Source organism: Lepeophtheirus salmonis, chromosome 2, assembly GCF_016086655.4.
Source record: "Lepeophtheirus salmonis chromosome 2, UVic_Lsal_1.4, whole genome shotgun sequence".
In the NCBI taxonomy this organism is placed as follows: Eukaryota; Metazoa; Arthropoda; class Copepoda; order Siphonostomatoida; family Caligidae; genus Lepeophtheirus; species Lepeophtheirus salmonis.
In genome coordinates this window covers 30,971,077-30,989,680 of record NC_052132.2, presented here as the reverse complement: position 1 = coordinate 30,989,680, position 18,604 = coordinate 30,971,077, and the positions used below count along the sequence as shown (strand labels likewise).

Sequence of the window (18,604 nt, the reverse complement as noted above, 5' to 3'; positions counted from 1 at the left end):
AGATTTTGGGAGGGACTACGGACAAATTCTATGGAATACAACTTTAATCCTCAAAGTGTATTAATAGACTTAGAAAAAGCAGCCATATAACGACTCAATGAGTATTACCTCAAACAAAAATTGTTGGGTGTTTTTTTTTCAATTTGGGACATTCACCTTGGAGGCATATTCAAAGTTCCGGCTTAAGGATTCATTATATTAATGAGGAAGATTTTCGCATTTTGTATGAAACCTTGCTTTCGTTAGCCTTTATCCCATTGGAAAATATAGATGAAGCATTGGAAACCTTAACGAATACATTCCCTAAAAATCTAACAGCCGTAGTGGATTATTTTGAGGACACTTACATTGGTAGACGAATAGGGAGCGCTTGAAGAGTCCCTTGACATCTTCCATCTCAATGGAACATGATACATAGTCAGTAACGGCCTACCGAGGACCAGTAATCCCGTTGAGGCCTAGCACATAGCTTTTCATTCTTCTTTGTAATGTCAGCAACCAAATATATTGAACTTAATAAAAAGTATTATTAAAGAAAATGGCATGCAAGAAGTAGTTTTACAGCAAGTTCTTGCTCGCAAAAATCCATTGGCTAGAAAAAATCATTACAAAATAATAAACAAAGCTTTTGGAAGGTTAATTGAAAATAAAGATCAATTGACGTTACTGGACTATACTTGTGAATTTTGAATTAAATATATAAATTTTGATAAAATTTATTTTATTTTGTAAATATTTTAAATGAGAAACTTAATAATATAAAATAGTCCTTATAAATTCAAATAGTGTACATTAACTAAGTCTACTGTATTAATGTCAAATTTTATTAAGAACGTTACCAAGAAAACGTGAGTTATTAATTATTAGACTAAATTGGTCGTAGCTAGATCCTTAATTTTCGAGCATTAGGATATGAAGAGGTATTATTACATACATAATTGCGGCTTACATCATTGTACTTTTCCAGATATAATTCAAATATAAATATAATGCGGGAAAAAATCAAAATAAAAGAAACTTGGTTAGGACTACAGTAATAATAAAAAAGAGTTGACATTCGTCATTTCAATATATTGAAACAATTATCAAGAATTAATTAATTAAATCATACTTTCGACTTAAAAATTAAATTTGCAAGGATCTAAATTAAAATTGACAGTTTCGTCAAAACCATTTTTGTAAATAGAGGTGTACATTTTTGTGCGAAGAAGAAAACAAATAAACTTCTTCTTGGAAATTAAATAAATCAGAGCTTTGATCCTTAATCATGATGACTTCTTTAATTCTGGGGACTGGGAATGACGACTTTTTTGTTGAATTTCATTCTACTAGCCAAGAAATATATATCCTCCCTTTAATGAACAGACCTTATGATTTGATGTCTATGATAATTCTGTTGATAGTCAATAAAATACCAATGAATTAACGATATTTTGTCTTGGATTAAATGATTGAAACAAGTTTCAAGAGCTATTATAGAATAAAGATTGTCGAAGAACCTCAATGGGTTTAATTCCTTTTAGTAAAATGAAGACATAATCGTGGTTGTAGATTGGAATGGAGAGTCAGAGGACTTTTTGGGGTTCTTTGTTGACAAGTGATCAAGGAGACGTCTGTACTTCAATTTATTATCTGAAATATTAATTCCTTAAATCCCGAAACAAGAATTAGATGACGAGTATGGATAAAAAATAAATAATGGAGCCTGGATTACAATTGTATTCTTCAACGAATTATGATCAACTTCTATAAACAATTATTCTTATTAACCCTTTGGAGACACCACACATTCTACTTTAATTAGCCAAAATTGATCGTCAAATAAATAAAAAATGATAAATGATGGATTTCAAAGGCCCAATATATTTGTTCAATAAGTCTGTAAAATATATGGCTATATCTATACACAAAGTAAAATCAATAAATAAAGATTTTCTCCATATCTTTTTTTTTGTTGACGCAACACATATATAAACTACAATGCAAATGCTGAATATCGACAAAGAATGAGCATCAAGGAATCGCTTATAACAAACCAAGAAATGAATATTTAATCAAAGCTTTACCTTCTAACGTAGGAAACGGTAATAAATTAATAAGCTTTTACGACTATATTGAATAGAAATTTATTATTTTTTCTTAAAATATGAAATTAATTATTCAAATTTCTTGTTAAAGGACAATTTCCCGATTTATAAGGAGGAACCCCTCAGATCCTCTTTGCGCCAACATAATTCAATGTAGAGACATCACAAGTTACTAGTTTAAATTTAAGTAGAAATGGTGCAAATGTGTCTATTATTAAAAGGTTTGCAAAACTCTGGGAATTTTCAAACATGGAAACTTTAGTTCTGAATTCTGAGGAATTAATGGGAATTTTCGACTAAAAACACTGTTAAACTGGGAATTCCCCGTTTTAAAGGCTAGATACATAAATATTATTTGTGAAGAATATTTTTTTTATTATATTTGTAGATTAAAATAATTCATTTACAAAATATAAAAAATGAGACTTAAAATTTGTTGTATTGCATACATGAAAATATTATACGTTTGATAAAATTAAAACTTCGTGCCGTTACACTCGGTCTCAAATGCAAACCGACAAAAATATTTAAAAATTTGTTAACAATTATTTATTTTATATTGAGATAAATTGTTTATTCCAAAATGAATAAAAAAAGTATCTTGGTAGAGCAATTTTAAAGGGAAATTCTTATATAAGCCATAAAATATATTTTTAAATGGAAATAAATCTGATGTTTATACCAAAAAAATACCTTAAGACTTTGTCTTGGGATTTAGTCACACAGTCCATGATAGCCAGCTACTATCCAGGCTTTTATATTAACGATAATTAAGTCCCTTCCTCCCCTCTTCTGCGATAAATTTAGAATTAAAATATTTATAGTAAGAATATGAATCTTTTTCTATAATTATGACTATTAAAATATATTTTTTAATGGTGGGAAGGAGTTTCGAAGAGAAAGGAGTTGTATGTGTAATATGAAAAAAATGGAAGGATTATTTTAAACTGATAGTCAATTACCTATCACCAATATAATATATATTAAGATAAAAGCTGCCCCATAGTTGAGAAAATAAGACTATAAATTTAATAAATTCTTTTAAAAGCAATGAGTTAATCTAAACAAATCGAAAAGAACATATCTTCCCAATTTAAGCAACATTCTTGCAAGGTTATTCATCCTATTAAAGAAGCTTCAAAATGAGCTATAAAGGTTGTCAAAAGTGAAGAGAGAAAATTGGAAGTGTTATTATAACAGTTCAAGTTATCATTAAAAATACATCTAAAGAAGGAGATATTGCTGGTTTTGTAAATAAAAAAATAGAACGATGGTCTTCGTCTCTTTATAAGCCTTTTTTCTTATCCAAAGAGAACGAAACAGCCTGCATTACGTAGTTACTCAAAACACTCGAATCCTCGAAATTGTATATGTAAGACTTATTAATTATTTATTATTATTATACTTCCAATGTATATCAAGCAAAGTCATGAGAATCCTAAAAAGTTACTTCTAGGCTCTCTGAACGAATTTTTCTAGTAGGATACAAGGACATTAGAATATGTAACTACGTTTGTCATAATCGTCTTCAGTGATATTTATCAATGAATATGAATATTACAACTCTATATATTCATTCATTTCAATTTAGTATACGAGTTCGGCACCGACTTCATTAACTTGTAAACAAATATGTATATATTATGTTGGTGATGGGTATTATATAAGTTAAGAAAAATATTGCCATTTTTCCTGACACTGTGTCATATCTAATTATTAGATGATGAATAGTAAAAATTATATAATATTGTGCTTTAAATGTATACGGAACATTTCAAAATCACATAACCTACTCATATTAAAATTCTCAAAATAGGCGAAGCTAAATTTCCATGGAAACTTTCCATCCCTTTGCAAAACAAATTACTAACACATATTAAGTCAGTGAACATCAATGGGTACGTAAGAATACTTCCTTGTACTGAAGAACTTTACAGCGAAATACATACATGTAAACTACGAAATAGGGCTTGAATCCAATTGGGAACTAAATAGAATGGAAGAAGTAATTCGTGAATACGACTAGGTCAAGCATCAGCAGGGATGCTGGATGTTTAATTGTAGTTTGAAACTTTCTCTGGGAGATTCTCAAAAGTCAGAAAACTGTCATTTTCACGATTTATGCTTGGTTTTCGATGATTTTGACTAAGAAACTCATTTTTCGACAGATATTTATAAAATATATATATTTTTTTTTCGACAGGTCCTTCGATTTATTTTTAGTTAAAGGGCTTAGAAGACACTCTCGTTGATTTTAATCTACAACCGGGATATAATAACGTATTCCGGTTGTAGATTAAAAAGAGAAAACTCAAGAGGCTTATGAATATCACAAATAATTATCTAAGGAAGCCCATAAGTAACAAAGCCAAAAAAAAAAATATATATACGAAGGCTCTTATAAACATAATGTTAGTTCCTTGCTTCATTAATTCTTAGAAAAGCTAACTTGTCCCATTTTGGTGAAAAGTTATGAGATTGATTGATCAAATAAGGGGCATGCATTAACTTATTGTTATATCTAAATACAACAAAGAAATAAAATTAATACAATGAAATGGCATATAAATTAATTTCCATGGTAGTTTATAAATATGGTAAATCAATTAATGAAAACTGTAAACGTTAATACTAGTCTATGTGATGCAATAAACCAACCATAAATTAATAAGCTAAAAAGAAAAGAGTTTCTGAAAAATAAAATATACACTTTTATTTAAATGTGCAGGGGCGTCCGCAGGACTATACATATATATTAATATTTTTATTTGGTGGGGATGTTTAATTTTTTCGAAAAAAAATAAAATTAACTTTTTTGGAAAAAAATTTTAAAAATTTAATTTCAATTATTAAATTTTTGGAAATAAATTACAATAATCTAGAGTCATTCACAAAATTTTTAAAAAATCCACAGTTGTACACAAAAAAAAATAATTTTTTTAAAAACTAAATATCAAATTTTAAATTTTCTAGTAAAAAGCAAAATTCCTTTATTTTTTGGGGGGGGCGCTAAGGCCCTTTCATCCCACCCCCCTAGGACGCCCTTGCGTGGAACTTTCAGAAAAAATATTAATTGTAAGGAATCCTAAAGATTTACAGATTAATTAGTTTGTTATATTTATAAGTTTCTCATATGGGCTTACCTTGTAAACACAAAAATGTACATTACTAGTATTTTGTTGTCAGTTATCGATTTTTCTACATTTTTCCCCCCTATCAGTTGATTGGTTTAATTCAAAACTCAATAGGACTTTAAAGGATAATTATGACAGAGAAAATTATGGAAAGTGAAAATTTAAGTTCAATGTAAGGAGTATATCACAAAAAATTAATGATACGAAGTCATTTTTATTTTCCGACTGACAAAAAAGGCGAACGAAAACAAGCGTGATTGTAAATTAAATAATAAATTAGGATTTCCCCTATTTCTTGTGATTTTTGTTCATGATTGGTTTTGTATTGACGGGCCACATCTATTAACTACGCACTACTAAATAAAATAACTAAGTTGGAAACGTATTATAACAATGTACTTAAATATTTAAAACAAGTTAACGTAGTAATTTTAATAGTCTATACCTGGGGTAGGCAACCTTTGAGACATGGAGTGCCAACTTCAACATTTCTAATCAATAAGTGAGCCACTATCACCAATAATAGTAAAAAACATACTCAAACTACAGGAATATGTTCTAATTTGCGCGTCCCATAGGTTATTTAAATAATAATGTCTAATAAAAAGTTAGTAGCCTTTATTTGTTTGATGTTATATTAATGTTTGAATATATTTGGATCTTGCTTTTATGTTATACCGTGTTAATCTTGACTGAGTATCTATGCTTGAGAGGCCCAAGAAAAAAAAAAATATGGTGCCTACTGATGTGATGACTTTAATTTTTGTTTGATTATTACTTTTAAAGTTTGATTCCAGATAGTAAAGTAATATGTGATTTCATATTGATCAAATAAATGGCATTATACCTTATGGACGGTATAGTAATTTTGCTTATATGTATTCAAGCCCCCAAAAAAATATGAGAATGCTTAAAACAGATATTGCTAACAACTTTAATTATAACTGATGAGAAATAAAATAAATTAGATCTACGGTGTGTTCCTAAACAGAAGAATATATCCATGACCGTAAAATAAAAACACTTAATTATCTATTGCTTATCGATTACTAAAAATTAACTAACTATCGGTATAAAACTGAATGTTCAAGTTAGAATGGAATTTCTTACCTTCAATGAGCAACATCATTAAAAAAAATCATTTTTTTAATATAAAATATAGAGATAGTACTACTTCTTTTGAATTAACAAAATTGACAGAAGGATTTGACTTTGGAATCAGTGGAAATAAAACGTGAATAGTAATTTAAGTTGATCCTCTAAACCATTCCACGCCCTTTCATCAGAAGACTAGACAAAATCAGAGTTTTGAATCTATTACTAATTTGCGAATACAGGTTTCATTCATTACCATGTAATCGAAGGAGGTAAATGGTAGGCTGAAGGATATTCATTAAGTCAGTTTGGGCTTCTAAGCCAGTGATTATGTCTTTATCATTGACTAAACAGTTTTGTGCATGGCGATTTAGAGACGAAGACGAAACGAGATAACTTTTTTGAATGATTCATCCGATTAAAACAAATAATGGTCTGGCAGTCCTTAATTATTCAGTCCAGTTCAGTCTTGGGAGCAGTCATATAAGTTCTTGGGACCAGTCCTTTGGCCATTAGTACCAGATCTGATTTCAAAAAAATGATTGACGTCATCAAGGGCATAACTTTTTACTCCAGTCTTCAGTCCAAAATAAAGGACGACAAAAAACCCAAAACAAATATTATCTTTTCTTTGGAAAATAAAAACGAGACGAAATGTGATGAAATGGGACGATATTAACGAATATACATATATCTTACGATCGTTCACAGAGTAGATTCGACTTTAAAGAATGTCAAAGCGTTGTGGAAATCCATTAACTTTGACTGGCTATTTATAAATTATAACAATTAGAAATGGTCATGATAATTGATTATAATTTAATAATAATTACTCAAATAATTTTTTTTACCTAGGAAGAAGAACTGAGCCAGAATCTCTATAACTGTTCAAAACGTCTTCTAGGTGTGGATGTTCATATTGGAAGAAGATGATCAAATTCTGGAAATCGATTTCTCACATTGTTATTCCGTTATTATTCTGATCCGGCGCTAACTTCAACCAAAGAACAATCACAAAAGACAATTTATTATTAGCACATATTTCGTCCAGAGAGGCTCAGTGGTGATAAATAAACCTCATTGCGACATTTGACGAGAATACAAGAATGGATTTATATTACTTAAAAGCGGCATTTGATTTTGATTATTTAAAGGATGTTGATTACAATCTTTAGGGTTGATAAACCGGATCCTTAGGAGGAGGGAAATTTTTCTTCTTTTTTTCCGTTTACCCTCTTTTTCTTTTAGTCTGAAAGGTAGTGATGACTGATGAGTGATGGGACAATTTCAAAAACAAATCCGATTCCGATGCGATTTTAGTCATTCTAAAAACCAATTCTTTAATATTTTAAATAAGAGTTAAAAATACAATTTTGCTATAAATTTTTAAGAATTACAATTGATAAAATAGATCGCCTTCCTTTATTTAGTTTAAATAATATGTATAGTGATATGCCGCGAGCTCAATTTTGCTATATGATAATAATTGAGTTTTTGAAGAAAAAAAACACTCGAATAATTACCAGCTTTACTCGTTACTCACTCGAATACACGTTACTTGCCGGAAAATTATTTTTTTAAATTGTGTATACGAGTTATAGCTACTATTTAAACTAAGAAGCTAATGATAGTTACTAAGATATATACTGTACTCTATTACTAAAATGCTGTAAGTGGTAAAGGAATGGGGATTAGGTGTATGCTTAAATCTCAAGGGAAATGCCAAATGAATTAGTAGGTAGTAGATTGAAAATATCATTTTACCATTCAGGTTTATATTTAATAGTAGCCTCATGTAGCCTTCATGCCTCATTTTGTGTTTTGACACAAACTATTAATAACAGGGAATCCAGGAACGAGAAAAGACGGCGTAGAGGAATAATTCCCTGATAGATTTAATAGTATAGTATAATAATTTAATTAACATGATGTATATTATCTTTTTACATAATATAAACTACTCTAGATACGTACATAAGTGATGTCAGGCTATTTATACCATAAGGATAAAACAGTACTTTATATATAAATCATATTAAATAATAATAATATGAATCACAAGAAGAAAAAAAAAGTGTACCTGTACTAAAATTTAGAAATATGTATTTATCAATTATCATTCATCTATATTAATGGAGACAAGTTTGTCGTATGTCTATTGGTCTGATGAGGACTTTTGAGTGTATGCTTTATTAATTATGTAATTCCAAGCAATGCCAATTTCTCCCGCTTGTCTAAAAAAGTCAAACAAAAAATCCTTTTTAAACAAATTAGGATTAAGAATACACATTGCACAAAAGTAAACAAGTCTCTAGATGGTGGTGCCTGTGGGGAAACATGAATTCTAAATTTCACAGAGAAAGGAAGTCAGTCTTGGAAGATTTACATGTTATAATCGGCTGGAAAATGATTTTTAAATTGATTGAATTAATAGCTTAGAAACGTCTAATTTCATAGTTAAAAGCTACAGTCTATATGTCAATGTGAAAAAAAATAGGAAAGACAAGAGACATAGTGATCCTGGAGCAAATAGAAGAGTGAATAAACTCTCAAATGTATCTTAAATTAATTGTTAGACCTGTTGCAATATGCCAATATGCAATAAATCGATTAATTGTGCGATAAATTAAGAGGAGCGATAATTTTTTGCCGGCTGCAATAAATTCCATGTACATGTTTCAAAGTAACTTTATTTTGTTCCCTTGGTTGTCTCCAAATCATGCATAATATCAAAGATTTATTTATTGAAGATTTCATCTGAGCAAAAACGAGGGTGTGCAATTTCAATCCCAGTGCTTCATCCCTCTTCAAAATATCCCAGGATTGGCTAACAAATTTTGAATTATATTAATGGTGAAGGTGAATACGGAATAACTTAAAGACTCAAGGAAAAGAGTGGACAATTAGTAGAAGGAAAGAATGTTTTTACCTTCTCTTTTCTGATTGGCTTAAAATTGTCAGCTGCCATCAAGTCTATTTTAAAGGTCTTAAATGCAATTTATGTACTACATTGTGAACTTAATTTAATTATTTAAGATAATTAGGCTATATTTATTAATTGCCATATATTTTTCATAATGGTAACGTTTAGTGCAGGGTATTGTAATAATAGATTAACTTCGACTAATTAGTCTCCTGGCTTATGGCTCAAGAATATGTTTAATTTTCGAAAATACATCACTCGAAGGAAGTTGTGGATCAATTCCATCAAATGGGAAAGATTTGAGCTCCGACCAAAGACTCGAGAGTTTGGCAAGTAACATAATCAACTATTTTTTTACTATGTGAGGTATGGGAAAATTAAATTAATGGGGGTGTTTTATAAGGATGTCAATAGGCTTCATATTCTAATTATTCATGCTTAAATTATTCACTTTAGGCTCCCTGGTGAATCAATATTTCCGCGGAAACCTCCAGAAGACGTTTGGTACATAATGCAATTCGTACTTTATTTGAATATTCTAAGATAAAAAAATCGAAAGCTCCCTTATAACCGAAACAAAAAAAAGTAGACGTATGCAAAAAATTGTGCAACGTATGCCTTGATTATTTGCTAAATTTAATTAGTATTAATTATTTAAATGTGTTATATTATTTAAGTTTATATTGTAAAATTGATTTAAGTATTTAATATTTAAAAAGTGAATTCGCTTCCTTTTTAACTTGATATTTATTTATAAAATTGATTTTTTAATTGAATTCTTTAATTAAGAGAATAAAAAAAAGTATTAACAAAAATTTTATAAAAAATAACCATTTTTAATCATGAATCATGAAAGAATAACAACTATTTCGGCGTTATCTCGCTAAAACAAAAGTACCCTATTGTGTTTTGTTGTCAGTTCTCGTTTTATACGTCATGCACGTCGTTATCTTTATTGTATAACGCAACCTTTCCACGAAAAAGAAACAAAAAACAAAACAAAAAAGGGGCGAAATCATATGATAGTTGGCCAAATAAGTAAATCATACCAAATGCTATTTATCCCTTATCTCTGGCAGACTATCACTGTCATATGATTTCTTCACCATTTTTAAAATGAATTACATATTATTGAAATATACATCGTTTTCTATTCATTACTGTATTATAATATTGCTTTGTAATATTTGATTAAAAGAGTAGTTATAATATTTCTATGAAGAAATATCCAAAATTTCCTCATAGAAATAATAAAATGGCCAATATATACCGTATGCGCCATAAGTCCTTGTACACTTTTTATACAGATAATAAAGTTTAAATTTTATGCATTTCATTTAAAGGAAGGAATAACAAAAAAAAAATTAAAGTTTCCCTTTAGGTGTTTATTGAAAAACATAAAATCAGCTGTAGGTCTTTCAAGAGTTCCAAAATACAGTAATAGAAAAAGTCGTTCCGCTCTTCAAAGCCTGTGACAAACTCTCGGTGATATCACGTAACTTCTGGATCAGTAGTTCCACTGTATACATCGCCAAGAACCTCTATAACGAAACTGAATCCTTTTTCTATCGTCACAGGACGGGAAGACAAAAAAATCGGTCCGTACAGAGAGCATCCTAAGTAGTGTGAAGGCAAAGATAGACACAAACAAACATCCGGCAAATGGACAGGGATATCAGAGTTTACAAAACGGCTGTCCAGGACATCGTTAAAGAAGATTTGGGCCTCAAGTTTAGGCATGTTAAAAAATTTCAAGGTTTGACGGCTTTAGATAGACAAAAGAGGCTGGAACAATCGAAAATCCTCCTTAATAAATTGAAAAACACCCAATAGGAAAATTCTCATTTTTTCGAATAATTTTTTTTTCACAGTTGACCCAGTCTGTATCTCCTTCAGCCTTCGGTACAACGCCAAGGCCCCCAAAGACGCCCATCATCTGTATTGTGGAAGAATTCTTAATTTTTGAACAATAATAGAAATTAAAATATTATTTTATCTCCTTTTTAATAATTTTTTTTTGTATAATTGATATTAAGCCTAGCTTACTTTTTCTTTCTAATAAAGTAAAAAGTGTACAGGGAGCGGGGATCAAATTGTCGCCAAAATATTTTTCTACAAAAACAACACAAAACATACATTTTTTAACTTTTTTATTGAAAATCAAAACTATGACGAGCATATAGGTATAGAGTAGCCATTGTCCATGTTGCCGAATACCTCCTTGATGGAGTCCATCAGGCAGGCCTTGGTGCTATGGGGATGTCTGTTGGTATATCTCTCGACATAGCCCCAGACAAAATAGTCCAAAGGATTAAGGTCGGGAGAGTTAGGAGGCCACAAATCCTTGGTTACGACGTCATAACAGTTCTCGGTTAACCACTGCATGGAGATTTTGGACACATGGCAGGGTGCTGAGTCCTGTTGCCACACCCAGGGCCTGTATCCGTCCACCCCTTGGATCCAGGGCAGAACCACCTTCGCCATAACATCCAGGTAGACCTCTGTATTGACCTTTAGACCCGTTTCAAACATGTGGGGAGGCATAACATGACCTTCACTGCTGACCACCCCGAACACCGTCACCGTTGCAGGGAACTGGTCTTCATTACCTTCCTCACATGGCTGGTGTAGGTGGCTATCCCCCTGTTGTTCTGCTTGTTGACCTTCTGATCTTCACATAAATTATTTTCATCAGAGAAAAACCACAGCATCCCGGGCTGCTTTGGGTGCTTGAGCATGTAGAACAATTTTGTTGACTTCATCAGCCTGTTGTCCTTTGCCTTCTGGGTCAAGATCTGGCCTACCTGCATCTTGTAGCTCCTGCAACTTAAATACTAAGATACACAGTCCCTTATTGTTTTCTCATGGCAGCCCAGATCCCTCGCCATGGCCTTCATGGACCTGGTAGGGTCATCCTCAACCATCTTCTTCACCTTGTCGACAAAGTCGGTGTCCCTGACCTTCCTGTCGGCGCCCTCCTCCTTGGGTGCCCTCTTTATGGTGGCATCAACATCCCAGGTGTCCTCTAGCTTCTTACAGATACGCTGAACAGTCCGTAAATTCACTACTAAGGTTGAAGCAATCTTTGAATTGGAGATTTCACCTCCATTATTAACCAATGCCATGACTACGGCGGACCTCGAAAGCTCCTCGTCCCACTTATAGCTCTTTATCTCCTCATATGATGACGGCATGATGCTAACTGAACTACGTATCGTCAGCTGACGAGAATAGCTTTCCTCCTTGGTAACTGGTTTTTTATTTGATAATGTCGTCTTCAAGTTATCAAGGTTTAAAGTAGGCAACAATTTGATCCCCGCTCCCTGTACAAGGACGTATGAAGCATACAGTATATTATATAACCGACGAGGGATCAACAAGAAATTGTATTTCTGTTCTTTTGGAAACGAAATTTAACTTATTACTTTACGTATTTATCAAAAAGAATAAATTATGTATCAAGAGAGAAGATGGAATCGGCAAAATTTCTCCACAGCCCCTTCTCTGAGCATCGATGAACCCTCCAAATATCCAAAGTACACCCCTGCTCTCAGGTTGTATAGGGGATTCACTGGACTTGAAGGAAGTTAGAATATAACCTTGCCATTGGTTGTTTATATTAAAATATGTGTTAAATTATTCTACCGTCACTTACCAGAGTATCAAAGTACCCTTGTAATATCAAAAATAAACACAAGCCCACAGGTTGTACAGGTAAAGTGATCTGCCGAAATACAGTTTAAACTCTACCCCTGCCATGTTTCTGGGCATCAAGGAACCTTTCTAATATACTATAATGTACCCAACCCAACGGGTTGCTCAGGTGAGCTGCTGGGCCAGCGGCAAGTTTAATTTTGTTGTTGCCCCTACTTAAGCAAAAATAATCCCTCACAATATTCCAAAATACACCCCGACTCAGGTTACGCAGGGGAAGTACTGGGCCTCAAGGAAAACAATGGATAGATTGTGCTGAAATTTTTCATGTGCATATATTCTTAAGGCTCCATAAACGGTTGTGATAACAATTTTTTTGGGGTTCAAAGCCATGTCAATAATAATAACAAAAAATAACGTAAAGCACAAAAATAGGGTATTTAAATTGATGTTCTTTTTATTTATTTGTTCTATCAAGTTTACATAATAATTAATATAAAAGTTGCATAATTATTTTGTTATATTTTAACTAATGTCTTTACTAAAACAACTTATTTTGAGCTCGTATGGCAACCATTTTGTAATTATCTGTAATCCATTTATTTGTGTGCTATCCTAAATCTCCTAGAAAGTAATATTCCAATATGGTAACAATTAATTTAGATTTGTTTCTAAAAGGATTTCCAACTCAATAACTTTGGGAAATGCAATGAAATTGAGATATTCCAATATAAGTCTAAAAAGGTTTTTAAAATATATGATCACTTAACAGTTAGAAATAACTATTTATATGGAATATCAAAATAGAATTTGTTTTTGTGGACGAAAATATCCTTAAAAGAGAAATACATTATCTTTAAAAGTATGTTTGTGATTATACTGACGTATTCAATTAATTTATTATTACTTAATCTTCCATATGTTATCACTTGAATCAGATGAGAAATTGAGGAATTCAAAAATATTTTATTACTATTTAAAAATGTCGAAACCTTATTTATTACCCCCTCCTTTGTCCTCACATCAACACTTGGTGATACTTGGTTCCAAAAAATTGATACCCTATATGTTTACATGCATCTCCTTGAATTTGCTCGATTTTACATAACATTTTCCAATTTTTTCTAAATTGAAGTTCAGATTTTAAAGAAATATTTATTTATAAAAATTAAAAATGAATATGAAAATGTCACACTTATCTAACTTGAAATACCTACAGCATTGAAATAAAATAAAAAAACACAACCGTTAGCTGAAGGAAATACATTCGTGCAGTGTTTTAACATCTTATCGCAAGGTGTCACTTTTCATATGACGTCACTCAGTCTTTTTCCTTATATTGTTATATCATAATCTTCCGTCTTTTCCTATTCATATATACCCTCCATAAAAATGAGGATTTTAATTATAATATGGATATTAACTACGCAATCGACTTTGCATAGAATGATTTGGAACATTTATAACCACGTTGATGGACTTATATTTTTTGATCGGGGTGAACAAGAGATGAACAGACGGCTTCAGTATCGCTATTGAAGGTTTTCAATGTAGTAGTTCAAAACATCATTTATATTATTAAAGCCCCCTAATTCCTTCCTATCTCCTTAATTTAGTGAATTTATATTGACCACTGTATTTCCTTAAAGTGGTGTACTTGCTCCTTTTCTTTGTCAATATATTTTCTTGATCTTGATATCTTTGTTTCTGGTAACAATTTTTTACATGGCATTTGATATGTGGAGTACTCGAAATTTTCCTTACAGACTAGATAAAATGAATTATTCGACGGTAATTTAATCTTGAATACGCTATTTATCAGTAGCTTTCATCTAATGACTTAGGGAAAGAATTGCCCTCAAACCTAACCAACTGGTAGCAACCATTTACATTCTTCCATCCATACTCATGGGGAGATAATTCTGCTTGTGTTGATCTGGTTGCACTATGCCACCGTCTTGCAAATAAATGAGTGCGACGTATCTTTTGGAGTGGTGATCTTGAACATGTTGGTAAAGAACTGCCATCCAACTTCTGCACTCATGTGATTCGTTCCTCAGCTTTCTTTGGTTTTTACTTGTTCAAAAACAACTGGAACTGCACTTCATTTACAGATGTTCCTTTCTTCTTGGGGTACATCTTGCACACAAACTTTTTCACAGGGGATGTTGATTTCAGATGCAAGGTCAAACTGGTTAAAAGCTGACTGTGCTTCTTTGTTTTTATGGGAGAGCTTTAGAGGTCTTATTTTCCCCTTTCCATTGAATGACAATGTATAGTCATAACCTGTAAAGGCATGATAGGCAGGTAGTTATATGCAGAATATATCGCCAAGAGCTGCATGCATCTGAGTAATGCTGATATATCGCTGAGTGTTGTTGGTTTGTAATCCGGCTTCTATCCATATCTTCAATGAATGGTCGTAGGAGGAACAGCCGTCTAGGGCAATTAAATACAATCAGAGTCGGATGTGGGGATAATAATGTTGTTTGGAGACGATATGTTTGCAAGATGTCAAAATATATGACCATAAGCTTCTTCATGATCGTTGCACAGCCCAGTTTCTAGACTTTTGACTATTCTTTAATTGACAACTTTGTAGCTGAAGCATGTATCTTGTGTATTAACAACACACAAGCCAAACTATCATTCTCCCAACTGTCGACAAGGAACTTGATTAATTACTCTTGAAAACTGGGATTTCTTAGGAATTAAATATAGTTACTTGGGTGTTTCAGTAATATGGTTAAAAAAACAAAAATGAAGCTCTTGAATCTCTTTCACAGTCCTTGATTGATGGAGACAGCCATTTTTCAGAAACAAATCCCATCTGATGAAAGTACGTTCTTAAGAATAAAGTGGAGTCTTCACAAAATATGGACGGAATAGCAGAGTTCATCTTAAGATGTATAAAGAACGAAGGATCGATGATGGTTGCATTAGTTGATGCTGGAGGGGTTGTTGAGACTCATGATACTTTATAAGTACTGCTTTGGGAGTTTTCTGCATCTTTCCATCACATGACTAATTGACAGTGGAGTGTAAGATAATACACTCTGGCCATCAGGCTGTACATGCGAAGTTCTGGGCTAAAATGCAGTTTAACCTCTACCGCCGCTGCGTTTCTAAGCAACAAGGTTGGAATCCAGCACTTCACCTCTACAATCTGAGGGCTGGACTGTATTTTTGGATATTAGAAGGGTTTCTAGATAGTATGGAAAACGGGACCTGAATAATTTAAACTACTTTGGACCCTAGGAGCTCATCTACTCAACCAGTCAGCCAGGGTGTATTCTAGCATATTAGAAGGGGTCTTTTATGCTTAGAAATGCGGCGGCAGTGCAATTTAAACTGTTTTAAGGTCCAGTACTTCAACTGGAGAATTTTTAATAAAAAATCAAAAGTATTCATTTGTAATTCTTAAAGGTTTTTTTTCGTGTAATATGATATTTATATTTATTATGATTTTATATTTAAAAATTCAAGAAGCTCTTTTTTTAACTGTTTCTGCACAAAGAACAAGCTCATCAAAGTTATGACATAGCCTTTTGGCAGTTTATTGTATAACAGATTTTCGTACGATCAAAGGCAGCTGAAAGTTCTGGTTTACTTAGATTTTTTTTCGCTTTCTTAGTTTTTGAGATATATATTTGCATTTCATTCTCTCTTTCATCATTCATAGTTTCACTAATATCCAAAGTAGACGAAATTAGTTCAGTTGTAGATGATGACGACTGTTTGATTTGATTACTTCTATTTTTATGTAGCTCCTTTCTATCAAATACTTTTTTTTCCTTAGTAGCAAAGGATCCTATCAAATCTAGCCTTGGATCCTTTTTTTCCTTTTTCTCTCCAGGCTAAGAGGTATTCTGTACCTTCTTGTAATATGGACATGCTAGTCAGTGCATCTGCACGTGTAATGTCAAACAGATAATCAAGGGAGGATACAAAGTCTAAGTGTTTCTGAATTTGAGTTTTTGATGATGAGGATTTATTCATTTTAATAAGCCTTCATATTTCAAAAAGCAGTTCAAGCTTATATAGACAGTCTTGATTGGCCTTAATGTGAATGTTAACTTCATCCCAAAAAATAGTCACTTCAGTTATTGTAGAACGAGATTATTTTTGCATTGTCTTCTTTTGATAAAGATGGTGTTATAGAAATATCCTTAAAGCCATACGTATTGAAGACAATTTGTTCATTGTTATCTTTGCCACAGATTCACTCATCAAATACAATTTATTTTGAGATCTTGTTGACGTTGTCATAGTTACACTTATCTGTAACAATATAGATATGCTTCTTAAAAATCAAGCTTATCATAATTTATCGCATAAAGGCTTTTGTTAACCATATATTTATAAAATAGTGCGTTGCACTATTTTTGTCCTTTGTTTAGATTAGGAATCTACTTTGTAGTATGTCAATACCAAGCTTTTCAATTAATTATGCATTCAAAGGTTGGCGTTATTTTAAATTTCCGGATGGTTATGATGTTAGATTCAAAAAGTTTGTCTCTGTCGATAACATAATTTGCAAATGTTGAACTGTCTTGAAAAATAATAAGGTAACCTATATTTTTAAAATACTGTACGTCCTTGCCTTGGCCTCAAATGACCTTAGAGGTAATTTTTTGTAAAATTAGATCCTACTAAATTTTATTTGCAATATTTTTTTATTCGACACAATTTTTTTTTATAAACCTTGGTTATTTAGGTGTTTTACATTAAAAAAGTCCATCAAGGTTAATAAAATCAAATTTGGGACTTTTTTTTTTTTGTTAATCTAAGTAATTAAAGTACTTGCAAATTTTAGTGGATATCTGTAGCCTTTCATTGACAGAAATACACAAATGAATAGACAAATTATCAAAAAGGCTACATTTTATGAAAATATTTTTATTGTTCTCGTACAAACGTAAAAAATGATTCATCATAAGCATTTATAATTAACTTTTAAATGAAGTTGAACTTAATTATTTTTTAAATTTTACTAAGAAGCTGTGAGGTGTAGCATAAAGATGATATTGAAACAAAATCACGGTTTTTTACAAAAATATGTAAAATTTCAAAACTTTAGGGCCGTAGAGCTACCTCTAAATATTCTTAAAAATTGTTCAAACTTTGTGAATTGTATTTTTTTATCAAAAGGAGTGCATTAAAACCTCAATTTTTTACTTTTTTACAAAAAGTGATTTAATTGGCAGTCTAAATTTTGTCTCAAAATAAAAATGTACGCTACAATTTTATCACGCAGTTGTGATTATATATTATTCATCAATGTATATTAATTGTATAAAATATTTTTCTGTTAAATAATACTCAATAATTTACTTACACCAGGTGATCCATAGAAATCTGAACACTTACTAATTCAATAATTAATGAAGATTGAATGATTAAAATTAATTTATATTAAGATATATTAGACTATAAACAATTAGTTACAAATTAAAACAAACCTGAGCTCTCTTGCTTACGTACAAGTCGAGCAAATAACACTTGAACGGCATCAATGAATTTCTATTCCACACTCCAAGGAGTTGGGCCTCTCCAACACCGCAGTCTACGATGTCAGCAAGTCTGAAACGTTGTAGAGGAAGAAGGACTCTGTCAAAAAGGCCAAACAAGACCCAGAGGAGTTTAAGAAAACAGCACTGGTCAATCCCCTCAAGTCCATGAGGACCAATGAAAGAGATCTTAGGGTTTCA

The 18,604-nt window shown here is 31.6% G+C and overlaps 1 protein-coding gene across 2 annotated transcripts in view; it reads right to left on the bottom strand.

Annotated features, from left to right (window-relative positions):
• Nucleotides 1-7,422, bottom strand: part of LOC121113675 (esterase E4) — a 111,040-nt gene extending 103,618 nt beyond the window's left edge. Inside the window, exons 1-2 of one of the 2 annotated variants that reach the window (XM_071886753.1) lie at nt 7,168-7,422; nt 6,332-7,085 (exon numbers count right to left, since the gene is read on the bottom strand). The gene's annotated coding sequence lies outside the window, so the exon portion shown is untranslated. Of the gene's footprint in view, nt 1-6,331; nt 7,086-7,167 lie in introns of those variants that run through there. The other variant, XM_071886754.1, reaches the window with a different exon arrangement.
• Between the last annotated feature and the right edge of the window lie 11,182 nt (nt 7,423-18,604).